Source organism: Mauremys mutica, unplaced genomic scaffold, assembly GCF_020497125.1.
Source record: "Mauremys mutica isolate MM-2020 ecotype Southern unplaced genomic scaffold, ASM2049712v1 Super-Scaffold_100199, whole genome shotgun sequence".
Lineage (NCBI taxonomy): Eukaryota > Metazoa > Chordata > Testudines > Geoemydidae > Mauremys > Mauremys mutica.
Window position 1 is genome coordinate 742,792 of NW_025423286.1, and position 14,045 is coordinate 756,836.

At 52.9% G+C, this 14,045-nt stretch overlaps 2 non-coding genes across 2 annotated transcripts; one reads left to right on the top strand and one right to left on the bottom strand.

Annotated features, from left to right (window-relative positions):
- Positions 1–720: 720 nt before the first annotated feature.
- TRNAM-CAU lies at positions 721–792 on the top strand. The gene has a single exon. It is a non-coding gene; the product is annotated as a tRNA-Met (tRNA).
- Positions 793–1,565: 773 nt separating this feature from the next.
- Positions 1,566–1,639, bottom strand: TRNAN-GUU. The gene has a single exon. It is a non-coding gene; the product is annotated as a tRNA-Asn (tRNA).
- Between the last annotated feature and the right edge of the window lie 12,406 nt (positions 1,640–14,045).

Consider the following 14,045-nt stretch of genomic DNA (forward strand, 5'->3'; position numbering starts at 1 on the left):
CTAGATTGTGGCAAAGATTCCAAAACACCGAACCTTAAAACTCACCTAACGCGGGTCAATCCATCCTCATCGTCGTAACCGCTCGTTATACTCCACACCCGAACGTAGCCCTCATATGGACAACATACCCTCCTAACTCAGTGTCTGTACGTTAACCTTTTACCCCCAGTCCGGGCTATTGCAGATTATGTATTTCTTATGCCACCCCATTTTAAACCGAATTTCGCATCCCTTGGGTAAGCTGTATGTTGTTCCCCGAGCACCAGAAACTTCTACGCCGAAACTCTGTACCGTACACTTTTTTTTCTTTGAACCTCATCTTAATAAAATGTTGACTTTTGTTTGAGATCCCGGCTCCTGTTCCATTGCAAGGTGTGTGAGTTCGCTCCGCGTTTTAGTCTGCTAATACGGGGGGCGATTAAGCCAGAGGTGCTTGCCTGCTGCAGACACGGATCCAAGGCTGAACCTCGTCCCCCACAAGCTTGAAAGCGTAACTGAAAACAGGTTAAGAAGTGCTCCCGTCTCCGGCACTCAGCTACCCAGCTCCCAATGGGGTCCAAACCCCAAATAAATCCTTTTTACCCTGTAGAAGCTAGCTGTAAAATCCTGTGACCAGGGCAGCTGCCTAGCAGCCTGCGCATCTGTCTGCCAGAGCGAGAGCGTGTAAGGCACTAATCCGGATAGTGGCGGCTAGGTGGCAGGGGGAGGGTATGAAAAAGCAGCAGAGTGGCGCAGCGGGAGCGTGCTGGGCCCATAACCCAGAGGTCGATGGATCGAAACCATCCTCTGCTACGCGTGCGCTTGTTTCTTTTCCCTCTGGGCCTTCAAGCGAGCCGGTGACCAGCAGAGCAGCGAGAGCCTAGGCCATGAGGCAAGAGGTGGCTGAGGCGAAGCGGCGGCCTGCCAGGGAGCTCCCTGGCACCTCTGGCTGCCTGGGCTGAAGGCAAGAGGCAGGCCTGGGCGTGGCGAGGGCCTCCTGTCCCGGAATGAGGCTGCAGTGCTTCCTGGTCCCCTTTTCACACCCACACCGGCAGGCGGCGGCTGCTGCGGGGGAACACGAGGGAGGCTCTGGGGGCGCTAGGCAGCGCTGTGTGTGTGGCTGTCAGGGGAAAGAGCCGAGGCTCCCGACTCGACCTGCCATTGACTCGCGTGGCTCTGCGCGCCATCAGCCGGGGCGGGGCGGGGCGGGCCAGGCCGCGGACGTGACTCAGGCTTGGGCCGCATGGCCGCGCTTTCCTGACGAGGCATGAGGCAGGCCAAGAGCTTTGCACAGCGTACAGGGAAGTGGGAGGGAGGCGTCTTTGAGCCGGCCTGTCTCCTCCGCTTCTCCCTTGCCGCTTGGGCGGAGGCGGGAAGGGAGCGAAATGTTCCCGGCTGAAAGTTTTTGTGCTCCGCTTTGAGGATTAAGCCTGAGCCTCCGGCACGGCTGCTGGCAGATGGGTTTCTGAATGGCATCCAGCCTGCTCTTTGGACCACCAGCTGAAAGCACTGAGGCAGCAAAATGGGACCTTTGAGGCTCCCCCCACAGGCCTCAGGGAAGCAAGGAAGTAGCACGGGCTTAGCGTCGTTCTTGGGTGGGCTCGAACCACCATCCTTTCGGTTAACAGCCGAACGCGCTGACCCATTGCGCCACAGAAACATGGAGGGGCAAGGCTGTATTGAACCCAAAAGCCGGGAATCAGCTCAGGGCATACGGTATAGCACATGCATGCAGTGGTTAGCCAAGCAACAGCAAGGAACTGGACTGCTATGGAGGGAAAGTTCTGTGGGAAGGAACCGAAAAGAGCACCGGGGCTGTGGTACAGCGCTCGCATACACTTTCTTTGGCCTGTTTTGCTGGAAGAGTTAGCAGAGCGAGATTGTTAGTCACAGGTCAGTGGGTGGGTTTCTTCAAATACTGGACTCTTGGATGGGAGCGGGGAAGGGGCACACGACTTCTGTGGCACATGCACCACCTCTGCAATTAACGTTTGCTACCTCACTCCCTAACAACACACCTTTTACCTCTCAGGACCAAAATACACCGTGAAAGAGATCTAACGACATAAGCTTAGGGTGAGCAACTGCAGCACTAATAACAATTTTAAGAGATTCAAAACCACCTCTGCCTTTCCACACCAGGGACAGCAGAAAGGACATACAAACATCCATTTCTACCTCCCTCCAAGAGCTGCCGTTAGGAACCCATACCCCTTAATGGTGAGTACTTTTCAGACGAGGGTGACGCTCTCAGGCCTCAAATGCCAGGTACAGTTACTCTGTCCTTGATCCAAAATCAACAGGAAAATACACTGGATTACTCCTGCCCCAATAACAAAGAGACTGGGGATCCCGCAGCAGCTGAAATGATCGTTTGGACAAGCACTCCCATCATACAATCCGGGGTGGGTGTAACCATGCAAATGACATCAGCCCCAAAAGGCCTTGACGACAGATCACCAACAGATGGCAGGGCAGACTTCATACTGACCCTGCTTCAACTAGATTGTGGCAAAGATTCCAAAACACCGAACCTTAAAACTCACCTAACGCGGGTCAATCCATCCTCATCGTCGTAACCGCTCGTTATACTCCACACCCGAACGTAGCCCTCATATGGACAACATACCCTCCTAACTCAGTGTCTGTACGTTAACCTTTTACCCCCAGTCCGGGCTATTGCAGATTATGTATTACTTACGCCACCCCATTTTAAACCGAATTTCGCACCCCTTGGGTAAGCTGTATGTTGTTCCCCGAGCACCAGAAACTTCTACGCCGAAACTCTGTACCGTACACTTTTTTTTTCTTTGAACCTCATCTTAATAAAATGTTGACTTTTGTTTGTGATCCCGGCTCCTGTTCCATTGCAAGGCGTGTGAGTTCGCTCCGCGTTTTAGTCTGCTAATACGGCGGGGGGCGATTGAGCCAGAGGTGCTTGCCTGCTGCAGACACGGATCCAAGGCTGAACCTCGTCCCCCACAAGCTTGAAAGCGTAACTGAAAACAGTTTAAGAAGTGCTCCCGTCTCCGGCACTCAGCTACCCAGCTCCCAATGGGGTCCAAACCCCAAATAAATCCTTTTTACCCTGTAGAAGCTAGCTGTAAAATCCTGTGACCAGGGCAGCTGCCTAGCAGCCTGCGCATCTGTCTGCCAGAGCAAGAGCGTGTAAGGCACTAATCCGGATAGTGGCGGCTAGGTGGAAGGGGGAGGGTGTGAAGAAGCAGCAGAGTGGGGCAGCGGGAGCGTGCTGGGCCCATAACCCAGAGGTCGATGGATCGAAACCATCCTCTGCTACGCGTGCGCTTGTTTCTTTTCCCTCTGGGCCTTCAAGCGAGCCGGTGACCAACAGAGCACCGAGAGCCTAGGCCATGAGGCAAGAGGTGGCTGAGGCGAAGCGGCGGCCTGCCAGGGAGCTCCCTGGCACCTCTGGCTGCCTGGGCTGAAGGCAAGAGGCAGGCCTGGGCGTGGCAAGGGCCTCCTGTCGTGGATTGAGGCTGCAGTGCTTCCTGGTCCCCTAATGCTTAGAGCTGGCTATCAGTGATTTCAGATCTGTTGGTCTGCAGCAAGACTCTACATTGAGTATTAATCAGCTCTGTTATTACACAGAGAAGAACAAAAGGGTCAAATGGTGCCTGGAACCCTTAAGAAGAATCCACCCCACCGAGTACACCACTTGTCGCTACCTGCTCTCAGCTCCACTGAGAATGTTTTGGGGTCACTCCTTGCCTGTATCAACCTAGGGATTTTGGAGAATCACAGTTAACAGGTGCTCCAGTAGCGCAATTGGTTAGTGGGCAGTGCTGAGAGGAGCTATGCTCAGGTTGTGAGTTCAAGCCTCACCTGGAGCACTGGTTTTCATTAGCCAAATGGCTTCACCCAGTTATTTGGTCCTGTGGAAGGTAGAATTCTAGCCCTGGGGACCCTGAGGCAGGGGAAGAGTCAAAAACACCCCTTCACCTATTACCTCTTCTCTAGAGCACAAGTCAGAACCTGCAATCCTTTCTGCCCCCGCCCCCCCACCCCTCCTGCAGCCCCTGTGCCAGGATCTGTCAAGCAGAGCCTGGAGTCCTGCCCATCCTTGACCCCTGAGCCTGGAGGGAGAGGAGCAAGGAGCCATTGTTAGAGGGCTTTCCCTTCCCCCGCCCACTTCCCTGGCTCTTGTCACGCAGACAGCAAGCAGCAAAAGACCAGAAGTCGGAAGCGCAGACAAAGGGATGGTTACTGGGGTTAGTTTCCAAGCAAGCAGATTTCAAAGCCCTTCACACCAGTCGGGCTTATCTCTATACACCCACAGAGTCTGTTCCCCAGTGTCCCCCTTCCCAGCTCTGACACCACAGAGCGTTTACCCCACATCCCTACAGACAATTCTTTCCTGGGTGCTGGCGGGTGAGTCCTGCCCACATGCTCAGGGTTTAGCTGATCCCCATATTTGGGGTTGGGAAGGAAGTTTCCTCCAGGGCAGGTTGGCAGAGACCCCGAGGGGGGGGGGTTCCCCTTCCTCTGCAGCGTGGGGCACGGGTCACTTGCTGGAGGATTCTCTGACATTGAAGTCTTTAAACAACGAGTTGAGGACTTCGCTAGCTCAGACATAGGCCAGGGGTTTGTTACAGGAGTGGGTGGGTGAGAGTCTGTGGCCTGCGTTGTGCAGGAGGTCGGACTGGACGATCATAATGGTCCCTTCTGACCTTAAAGTCGATGAGTCTATGAGCTCTGACACTGCAGCGTGTTTACCCCACGTCCCCCTTCCCAGCTCTGACACTGCAGAGCTTTGGCTGTGTCCCTGTTCCCCGTTCCCTAGTCCCATCCCCCCCCGTTAGCATGATTCCAATTTCCTCTTCCACTTCCTGTCTGACCCCAGTTTACACAGTAATATTCTCAGCTAGACCGTAACCAATCATTGTAACTAATCAATTCTAACCTATTGTAACAGAATTCTCTAACCAATTACTTCCCACTCCCCTAATTAACTTACACCCATCAAAATTAATTTGGCAACAGACAGAAACAATTAGAGAACCAGACAGATTGACAGTAGAAAAGTGGGGGCCAGAAAGATAAACCCTACAGAAATGAGGGTTTCACAACCACACCCATTGAGAAGGGATTTCGTGCCAGACCGGATGCTCTCTTAAGATCTGTTTCATTATCTGGTGGTGATGGGCACTATTGGGACAGGATTGTCTTCCCAACAACCCAACCCCACCTTAGTTCAGTGTGACGGGTTTGGGAGGTGAGGATGGGACCGTTCGCTTCCCAGCTCATGGCTGCCCCTGCTGCTTAGCCAAAGGCCTTCGCCTATGAACAAGGGCTCAGACTCTCCTAGGGAGAGAAGGCCCAGACACAGGCAGACTGGGATTTTGGGTCTTTGTGTTATACCCCTGTCACTAGCTAAGTGATAAAAATACACCTAAGTTCTTAAAGTCTAGGCCTGTACAGGCAGCCTGAATCTCTGTATTCTAACAGCCATCGGCCCCTGTGGGAAAATGATCTATTCAGGGTTGTCCCTAGACATTTTGGTGCCCTACACGGCACCCCCGTCCCCCAGCCTGAGCTGGCAGAGCGGAGCGGGCTGGGGCCAGGTCACTCCACTTCCTGCCGCCCGGTAATTGCAGGGCAGGCCCAAACCCACACTCATGGGGCATCGGGAAGTGGAGTGATCCAGCCCCAGCCTGCTGCACTCTGCTCCCAGCCTTGGAAGTTGGAGGGTGGGGGGAAAACACCCCCCAGCACTCACCAGTGGCGCGGCTGGGAGCTGGTGGAGCAGAGCAGGCTGGGGACAGGTCGTTCCACTTCCCACCGCCCGGTGAGTGCCGGGTGCGCCTGATCCCTCCTGCCGTCCACCGGGGTGTAGCTCAGGGGAAGGGGCGGAGTGGGGTGGATGGGGTGGAGCAGAGGTGGGAAGAGCGGGGTGGGGGCAGACCAGGGGTGGGGGCTGTGGGGAAGAGGCGGAGCAGGGGCAGGGGCAGCTTTCCTGGCCGGCTCAGCCAGCCGGGGGATCGAGTTCGCCGCTGGAGCAGTACCCAGCTGCGTGGGGCACCGGGAAATTTGGGGCAATTTGGTGCCTCCATATCCCTTAACCAGGCAGTGTCCCTGTAGTGTGGGCTGTCTGCATAGGTCCTTTCTCAATCTTTCTCACCCTCTTGTCTTTCTAAGCACAGACTAACTCTGGCTGTTCAGAGGAGGGGAGGACCATGCCTATGCGTGGCCAGCAGACAGCGACAAAGACCCCTAGCCAGCCTGCTCCCTGCCATGCTGAACCCCCACTGAAGGCCACCCACAGACCAGCATGCGGGGCGGCTGCTGATGCTTTGTGGCCAACATCAGAAGACGGTAGGAAAGCAGGGCCAGCCCCCCTGGTGGGGCCTCTTACCGTTCCCACTCCAGGTGCTCACTTTTGCAGTGGGGCAGGAGATTTTACCCTAAGAGGCTTTTCCCCAGCTGGCGAGAATCAGAGAAACACCCAGGCTCCCAAGGTGCTATGTAGCAACCCACCTCCAGCACAGGGACAGGCGCACACTTGGAAGAGGGAAACTGCTCCACACGCTAGCCCGGGCAGCCGCCCATTTTCTTTGGCAAGTCGGGAATGGCAAAGGCGAGACTGGAAGCACCTGGGGCTCATGCCCCAGCTTTGTGATGTCCAACCCCCAACTCCTTCCCGGGGCTCTAGCTGAAGCCAGAGCATTGGCCTGAGCGGCCAAGAAGAGGTTCCAGCCCTGAAGGGAGCAGGACGTTCAGCCCAAAGGTAAAACTGCATGAGCACAACCACGAAGGGACTCGACCCCTCAATCGCCTGATCCAAAGTCAGACACCTTATCCATTAGGCCACGTGGTCACACAGAAAAAGGCCCTCCAGGCACTTCTTTGGAAAAGGCCGACACTGACGCATCCAACAAAGTGGGTATTCACCCACGAAAGCTCATGCTCCAATACGTCTGTCAGTCTATAAGGTGCCACACGACTCTTTGCTGCTTTTGCAGACACTGTGTTTCTTGGGTCATCTACTGAGGGGGGCCGAGACTCTCTGGGCACAAGAAGTCGAGTTCCCAGCGACACGTGAGACTTAATTCTCTGGAGCCAGGTGCAGGGCTTTGGCAGGGAGGCTCAGGCTTGGGGGATTGTGGTGCAGCGGATGGACCGGCTGTCTAGATGCGGAGATTTATTCTCACTGAGGAGGAGGAGGAATCCTGCTGACAGGCAGTGTCCAGGGCCGGTGCAACCACTAGGCGAACTAGTCGGCCGCCCAGGGTGCCAAGTGGTTGGGGGCACCAAAAAGCACACTCGGGGGGGCAGTGGAGTGGAGGTGAGCTGGGGCAGGGGGAGGTGCGGGTGGAGGGCTGCCCGCAGCAAGTAACGGGCGGCAGGTGTGTGTGTGCAGGTGAACCGCTCCCTGTCCCAGCTCACCTCTGCTCTGTCTTCTCCCCTGAGCACGCCGCCCCCGGCTCTAATATTCCTCCCCTCCCAGGCTTGCAGCACTAAACAGCTGATTGGCACCACAAGCCTGGGAGGTGGGAGAAGTGGAGCGGCGCCGGCGTGCTCAGGGGAGAAGGCAGAGCAGAGGTGAGCTTGGGTGGGGAGCTGCTGCAGGGGGGGCTGCCCGGCTCTTCCTCATGGCCCCCGCCCCTGCACTCACTGCATGGTAAGTGGAGTGTCCCAGCCCCAGCCTGGTCCACTGCCCTGGCTCCCAGCCACGCCGCCAGCAAGTGCTGTGGGGCAGTTCCCCCACCCCAAGTTTGTGAGCCAGGGGAGCAGAGCAGGCTGGGGCCCCAGGCCTCCATGGGGGGAAGCAGAGGGGGGGCTGGCCCCAGGCCACCGTGGGACCAGGGAGGATGGCTACTTCCTGCGGGAAGTGGAGTGACCCAGCCCCAGCCTGCTCTGCTCCCCTGGCTCCCATGCTTGTGTTGGTATTGGCTGGATTTGTGCGGGTGTTTGTGTATATTAGCAATTGTGTGTATGTGGCTGGATTCATGCATGTGTTTGTGTATGTTTGCAATTGTGTGTGCATGTGCATGCTCTGCTGCCCTCTGCCGGCACGACAACCATTTCTCCGTATGTCACAGCCCCCGTACCGTCAACCCCAATGGTGATTTCCCCATCTTACAAGGGCTGGCTGGCCTGACCTGTCTCCCCTCTGCGGAGTGTGGTGGGGCTGCAGCTCACCCCCTGTGGGGCAGGAGTGCTAAGGTGCGGGGTGCTGGGCTCCAATGCACCTGGAGAGCAGCTCAGGTGAGGCAGAGCAGGACATGTGGTGTCCATTCTGCGTTGCCTGGTGCGAGGCCATTGCACAATCCCCAGCCACGCTGCACAGCGCACCCTTAGAGGGAGTGGGGCTAGGGTCTACGGGGCTGGTTCTCTCCCTCCCCCAATATCTCCCTGCCCCAGGCTGTGACGGGCTAGCTAGTCTGTAAGTCCCAGGGGTCTCTTTGTTCCCATTTTAAAGATAGGTCCTCTCTTGTTCATGGATGGGAGGATTTTTTTTTCCAGGGATCTCAGACGAGAACTGGGGCACAACACCTGGTTTGTTAATGCCACAAAAATGGAGGCAGGAACCTCTTCTCTCCTGCTGGCAAAGAATCCCAGGTACCTAAAAGACAGGGACTCACATACCTGAATGGGCTTTAAAAAAGGCAGTGGTTAAAAACTTTGGCCCTGACCATTTCTTGTTTCCGCAGACTACACATTTTAGCAAACTTTAGAATTCCTTGGTGCTAAACTCTGTGAAACTCCCCTTTCTCCTTCACAGAGGGCTTTAACGCCCCTTATCTCACTCAGGCTCAAAACTGCCCAGAGTTCGAGAATTGTCCCTGTTCCCATTGGGCAGATGGGGAGGAGCCTGAGGTACAGAGAAGGGAAGTGACCTACCCAGCAAGGTGGTGGCAGAGCCAGAAAAAGAAGCCACCGGTCCTGACTCCAGTTCTAACAGACAAACACCCCACCACCACCCCGAGGCAGGGATAGAGCCCAGGAATAGAGATGGTGGGGAAATTTCATTGAAACCGTTTCTGTCAGAAAAGCCCATTCAGACTAAACCAGTTTGTTTCTCAAAATCATAACAAGTGGGATGAAAGTTCTTTGCAAAAATATGTTGTTGCAAAACAAAAGCATCTCCTGTTTGTCAGAGTGTGTTAAATTGTCTCATCGCACACAAAGAGGAGACACTTAGATCTCAAACATTAGATAAGATGCTTCAGTCTGAGCTAAGTAGTTGCTGCTCTTAACAATTTCAAAATAAAAAAATACAAATGAAATAGAATATTTCAGCTATTCTATTATGTGTTAATCTGCTCTGAGTAAACGTGATAGGACACCTCATATTATGCACTACTCCTAGTGATGCTCTCCAATGGATCCGCATCCTCCACCCACCATGAGGTAGGTAGGAGCGGATCATTATTATCCTTACTTGAAAGAGGGAGAAGCAAAGGCTGAGAAAGGAGAATTGACTTGTCTTAGGTCACACGGCCAGCCAGTGGAAGAGTTGGGAATAGGACCCAAGAACCGTGATTTTCAAAGTAACCATCAGATCTTGAATTTCAGACACTGAATGAACTGAATAAAGTGCTCTCAGATGAGCTCCAGACCAACAACAGTGCACAGGAATTATTCAGCAAGTATTTGAGGAGAACTGCAATTTTAGAGAGAATCATGAACTGCTCAGAGACCATTAATGCAGAGAAGCAGCAAACTTTGTCAAACATATGACTGGTTCTGACTTATTTACTTGGTCTTAAAAGAGAACAACAAGGACCTGAGTCTCCTCCCTGTCAATAACCCCCTGCTCAGCCAATCAGGGTAGAGACTGAGGACGGGAGGCTGAGGGTTCTCAGCAGAGAGCCCAAAGGATGGCCCAGGTCACCGGTGGGGATCACTGCCCGAGCACTATTTCAGCCCCACATTTTTGGGTGGACCTCCCACAGTGGGAGCTGCCTGTAGATTGCCACGGACTCGCAGGGGTGAAAGAAAATGCAGGCCTGTTATTTACCAGGCTGCACGTGGCAACAGACTATATTGGTAAGGGATGCAAGGAGAGTGTGGGTCACGATGCAAACTGCAGACACACACACACACACACACACACAAAAATTAATCAATTTAAGAGTTTTATTGAGGATAATTACAAGGGGTAAGGGAGCAGTGTATGATTAGCTAATAGAGTTAATGAAACTTAAAACACACAATGACTAAAATATCTACTAACAATATTTATAAACAAAGATGCAGCATTTAGTAATAACTGATACTTACAAATACAAACCAACGCATAACGACCGGGAAACGTAGAAGGTCTGTTTGAAACACGTGAGCTGAGAGAGAGGCTTCGAGGTGATCAGGCTCGGTTACGGGCATACACAGGATACACGGGTATACACAGGATTTGTTTTTCTTTCTCCTCTCCCTGCCTGCACATGGCAGGCAGGCCATAAAGTACCCACTATGACATCATAGAAGTGTCATAGGGGACGGGGCCCAAAACCTGTTTGTGTCCGTTTCTGATTGGCACAAGCAAAGTTTACACCAAGTAGGGGAGCAGGTGCCTTAAAGTCTGGCTTCGCCCCCAAAAGGTGAGGAAATGCATATTGTCTTAGAATGCGTTCAACACAGAATGAAAAAAGAAGAGGCCAGGGCAATACCGGTATGGGCAAGTTTTACAGGATGCAGACAGGAACTCATCTCAACACTGCCGAGCACTCCCCCGCAAAACACACACACACCTGGTGTTGGGAGGGGAACAGCAGAAAGGAAAAAAGAAGCAAGAGACAAAGAGAAAGGAGGGAGGGAGGGATGAAGGAAAAGATGAAACAAAAAGGACAAACCCTAATGTCCCCAGTGATTCTAAGGGACAAAATCCCAGGTGTAGAATAAAATTCGACCCCCTTAAACTCGTGTTTTCCATGCCTAGAATTCAACGGTCACCAGATGGATCAGACTGAACAGGTTTCAAACCTCGAGGAGGCTCTTACCTTCTAAACAGGGACGGTTCTTTTCTAGTAAAATCAGGAAAAGGGAAGGAGAAAACTCGAAAGAGGTTCCTCCTGGCGCTCACGTACCTGAACCCAAATACTCTCTTAGTCCTCAGAGAGAGACCTGGAGAAGGAGACTTGCTGAAGCAAAGCCACAGGGGTCTCTGAGGTTTCCCTGGCCCCTCGCCCCTGTCCTGCCTGGCTGATGTCAGCATCTCTCTGTGTGGTCACCACCTCCCCACCACCTTTGACCAATAGTCTGAGGTCCTGCAAAAAGTCTTTGTGATGTCACTGCCACACCCCTCCCTTGCTGTGCTAATGTCCTGCCCCTGGCCAGGCACTTTGGAGGTTTGAGCTACTCCCTGTGGATCACCCCACTCAAGGAGCGTTCGTTCTAGGCAGCAAGCCGGCTAGACAGGAAAACATCAGACGCTGCTCCCAATGCTACACTCAGTTTTTCAGAAATTAGTCAACTTTATGACCAGAAGAGACCATTAGAGCATCTAATCTGACCCCCTGCATATCACAGGCCTCCTGTATGACACAAGAGCTACTTTTGGGGCAAACACATTCCAGAAAGGCATCTAGTCTTCATTAAATGACATCAGGAGATGGAGAATCCACCACTTTCCTTGGTAGCTTGTTCCTCTGGTGAATCATCCTCGCTGGTAAGTATTTGTGTCTTATTTGTAATATGAATTTGTCTCTTTTCACCTTCCAGCCATTGAGTCTTGTTATACCTTTCTCTGCTAGATTAAAGAGCCCTTTAATAGCCAATCTTTTCTCTCCATTAAGGCCCTTCAACACTTCAATGAAGTCACCTTTCAATCTTCTTTTGATAAGCTAAACAGGTTGAGCTCCTTCAATAGCTCACTAGAAGGCATTTTTCTCCAGCCCTCAGAACATTTGGTGGCTCTTTGGTCATCAGACTCCTGAACTGCAGCTGGATGTGGTTCTTGTTCTTCTGCACAGCATAGCTCCTGGAGAAGAGGGATCTGCAAATGTACATTCGTATGATACTTTTGTTTAATTAATGAAAACATAAACTAGACACTTAGAGGATTGGAACTGATTTCAGCTGATGGACAGCTTCGCTAGGTTTTTATGCATTTGGACAGCAAAATGTTGAGTGTTTACATCCATATCAAGCACCCCCGTATAGTGGAGCTCCTGAACAGAATGGAGAATGGAAATGAAAATGTTTTCCTTTTTTTTAAAAAAAGAAAGAAGGTTATAAGACAACACAGGAGTTTGAACTGAGAACTACTTGAGTTGCAACTAAGCACTCTACCACTGAGCTATACCCCCATGACAGCAGGTGCATAGAATTGTGATCTCCAGGACTTTGAAGGACAGACCCTGCTTCATCGAACTCCTTTGCCATTCCCAGACCACAGGTGGTTTTAAAAATGGGGTTTGATTAAACTTTTTAAATGTGGCAAACACCACAACTTGCACACCCACCGATATAGCTTCTCCCACTGACATCGCTGCCACCTCGTGGGGAGTGGATTAACTGCACCCACAGGAAAACGCTCTCCCCTCAGCATAGAGCAGTGGTTCTCAAACTGTGAGTCAGGACCCCAAAGTGGGATGTGACCCTGTTTTAATGGGGTTGCCAGGGCTGGCATTAGACTTGTTGGTGCCTGGGGCTGAAGCCAAAAGTCTGAGCCCCACCACCCAGGGCTGAATCCCTCAAGCTCTGGTTTTGCCCTCCCGCAACTGGGGCAGGGCTCAGGCTTTGTCTCCTCTGCCTCTGCTCAGTGTGGAGGGGCTTGGTCCCTCTTTCCAGGGCCATGTAGTAAGGTTTTTTTTTGGAAGAAGGGGGCTGTAGTGAAAGGAAGTTTGAGAAACCCTGGCATAGAGCCTCTGAATATGTCCAGGCTTGGCTCCCTGGGGCAGATCAGCCACTGAAAATACAGTCATGGAGACACCACGCACCAGCCTTGCCTAACAGGCAAGAATCAAACCTCCACAGAGAAATGTTTGTTGTTTTTTAACCCATCTCCCTAAGCCCTCAGCCACCACCACTTAACAAAGAGGCTTTTCTACACTGTGGTTCTGGTCTCACTGAAGGGTCATTTCCAATTGTTTGCTCAGACCAGCATTAGGGAAAATGGTGACCTGGGCAAAGCTTGTACTTTGGCACTTCCCCATTGCCCCTGGACGATCCCCACTCCCCCTTTACCGCTAGCCCCTGCACTCCCAACCCTTGTGCCTCCTTCACCCCTAACTCCTGCCCCCTCCTGTGCCCCCTTTGCCCTTAACTCCCTGTGCTACCAGCCATTGCCCCTCTCCTGCAGCCCATTCACATGGTTCCAGTGCTGGGGGCCCCGCACTTGTTCTCCCTTTCCCTGGGCTTTGGCATCACTACCCCTGATTAGCGAGTAGGGTTCAGTGGTCCCCAAAATGTGGGGCATGACTCCTAGGGGGACACAGAGGAACATTCATGGGGGCACCTCAGGGCCTGAGCCAGCCCCCATGGAGGGAGCAGCACTCAGCCCCACTCTGCCCCAGCTCTTCCCCAACCCCACCCTCAGCCTGGGGCTCTGGCTCCCAGCTCGGCCTCGCCCCCCCAACCCCTGTCTGCACCCCTCTCCCCAGCAAGCAACAGCCCCACTCCTAGCCTCAGTTCTTGATCGCAGCTTCCGAGGGGCCACAGCCATGGATAAGAGGGCGCAGTGTGAAATGTTTGGGGACCACTGGTTTAGGGTGATGTTCTCAATCACTTCTACAAAGTCCAGTAAAAGCAATTCCTCACCCACCGACCCCTCCATCAGGACCGACTAGGTATGTTCTGCTGCCCTTCACTCATGCAGGAAGGATAATAACATTTCATTCTACTCAATCCTAAAGCGGTTTGTAACCCGCCACCAGCCAAAACTGGTCATTTTGAGAAAGTGGCCCCATCATGCTGCATATCTAGGCAGAGTAGGTGTGTCTGTGCAAACACGGTCTGTTCCTGAAGTCTTTCCCCCAGCTCCTCACTAGATGTGAGGGTGGAGCTCATTCAGCCCCTGCTTCCGCTTAGTGTTTAGAAACTCCTTTTTGTCCCTATCTCTGCTGGCCTTAGATTTCTCCTCCTATTTTTTTCTTGATAGCTCA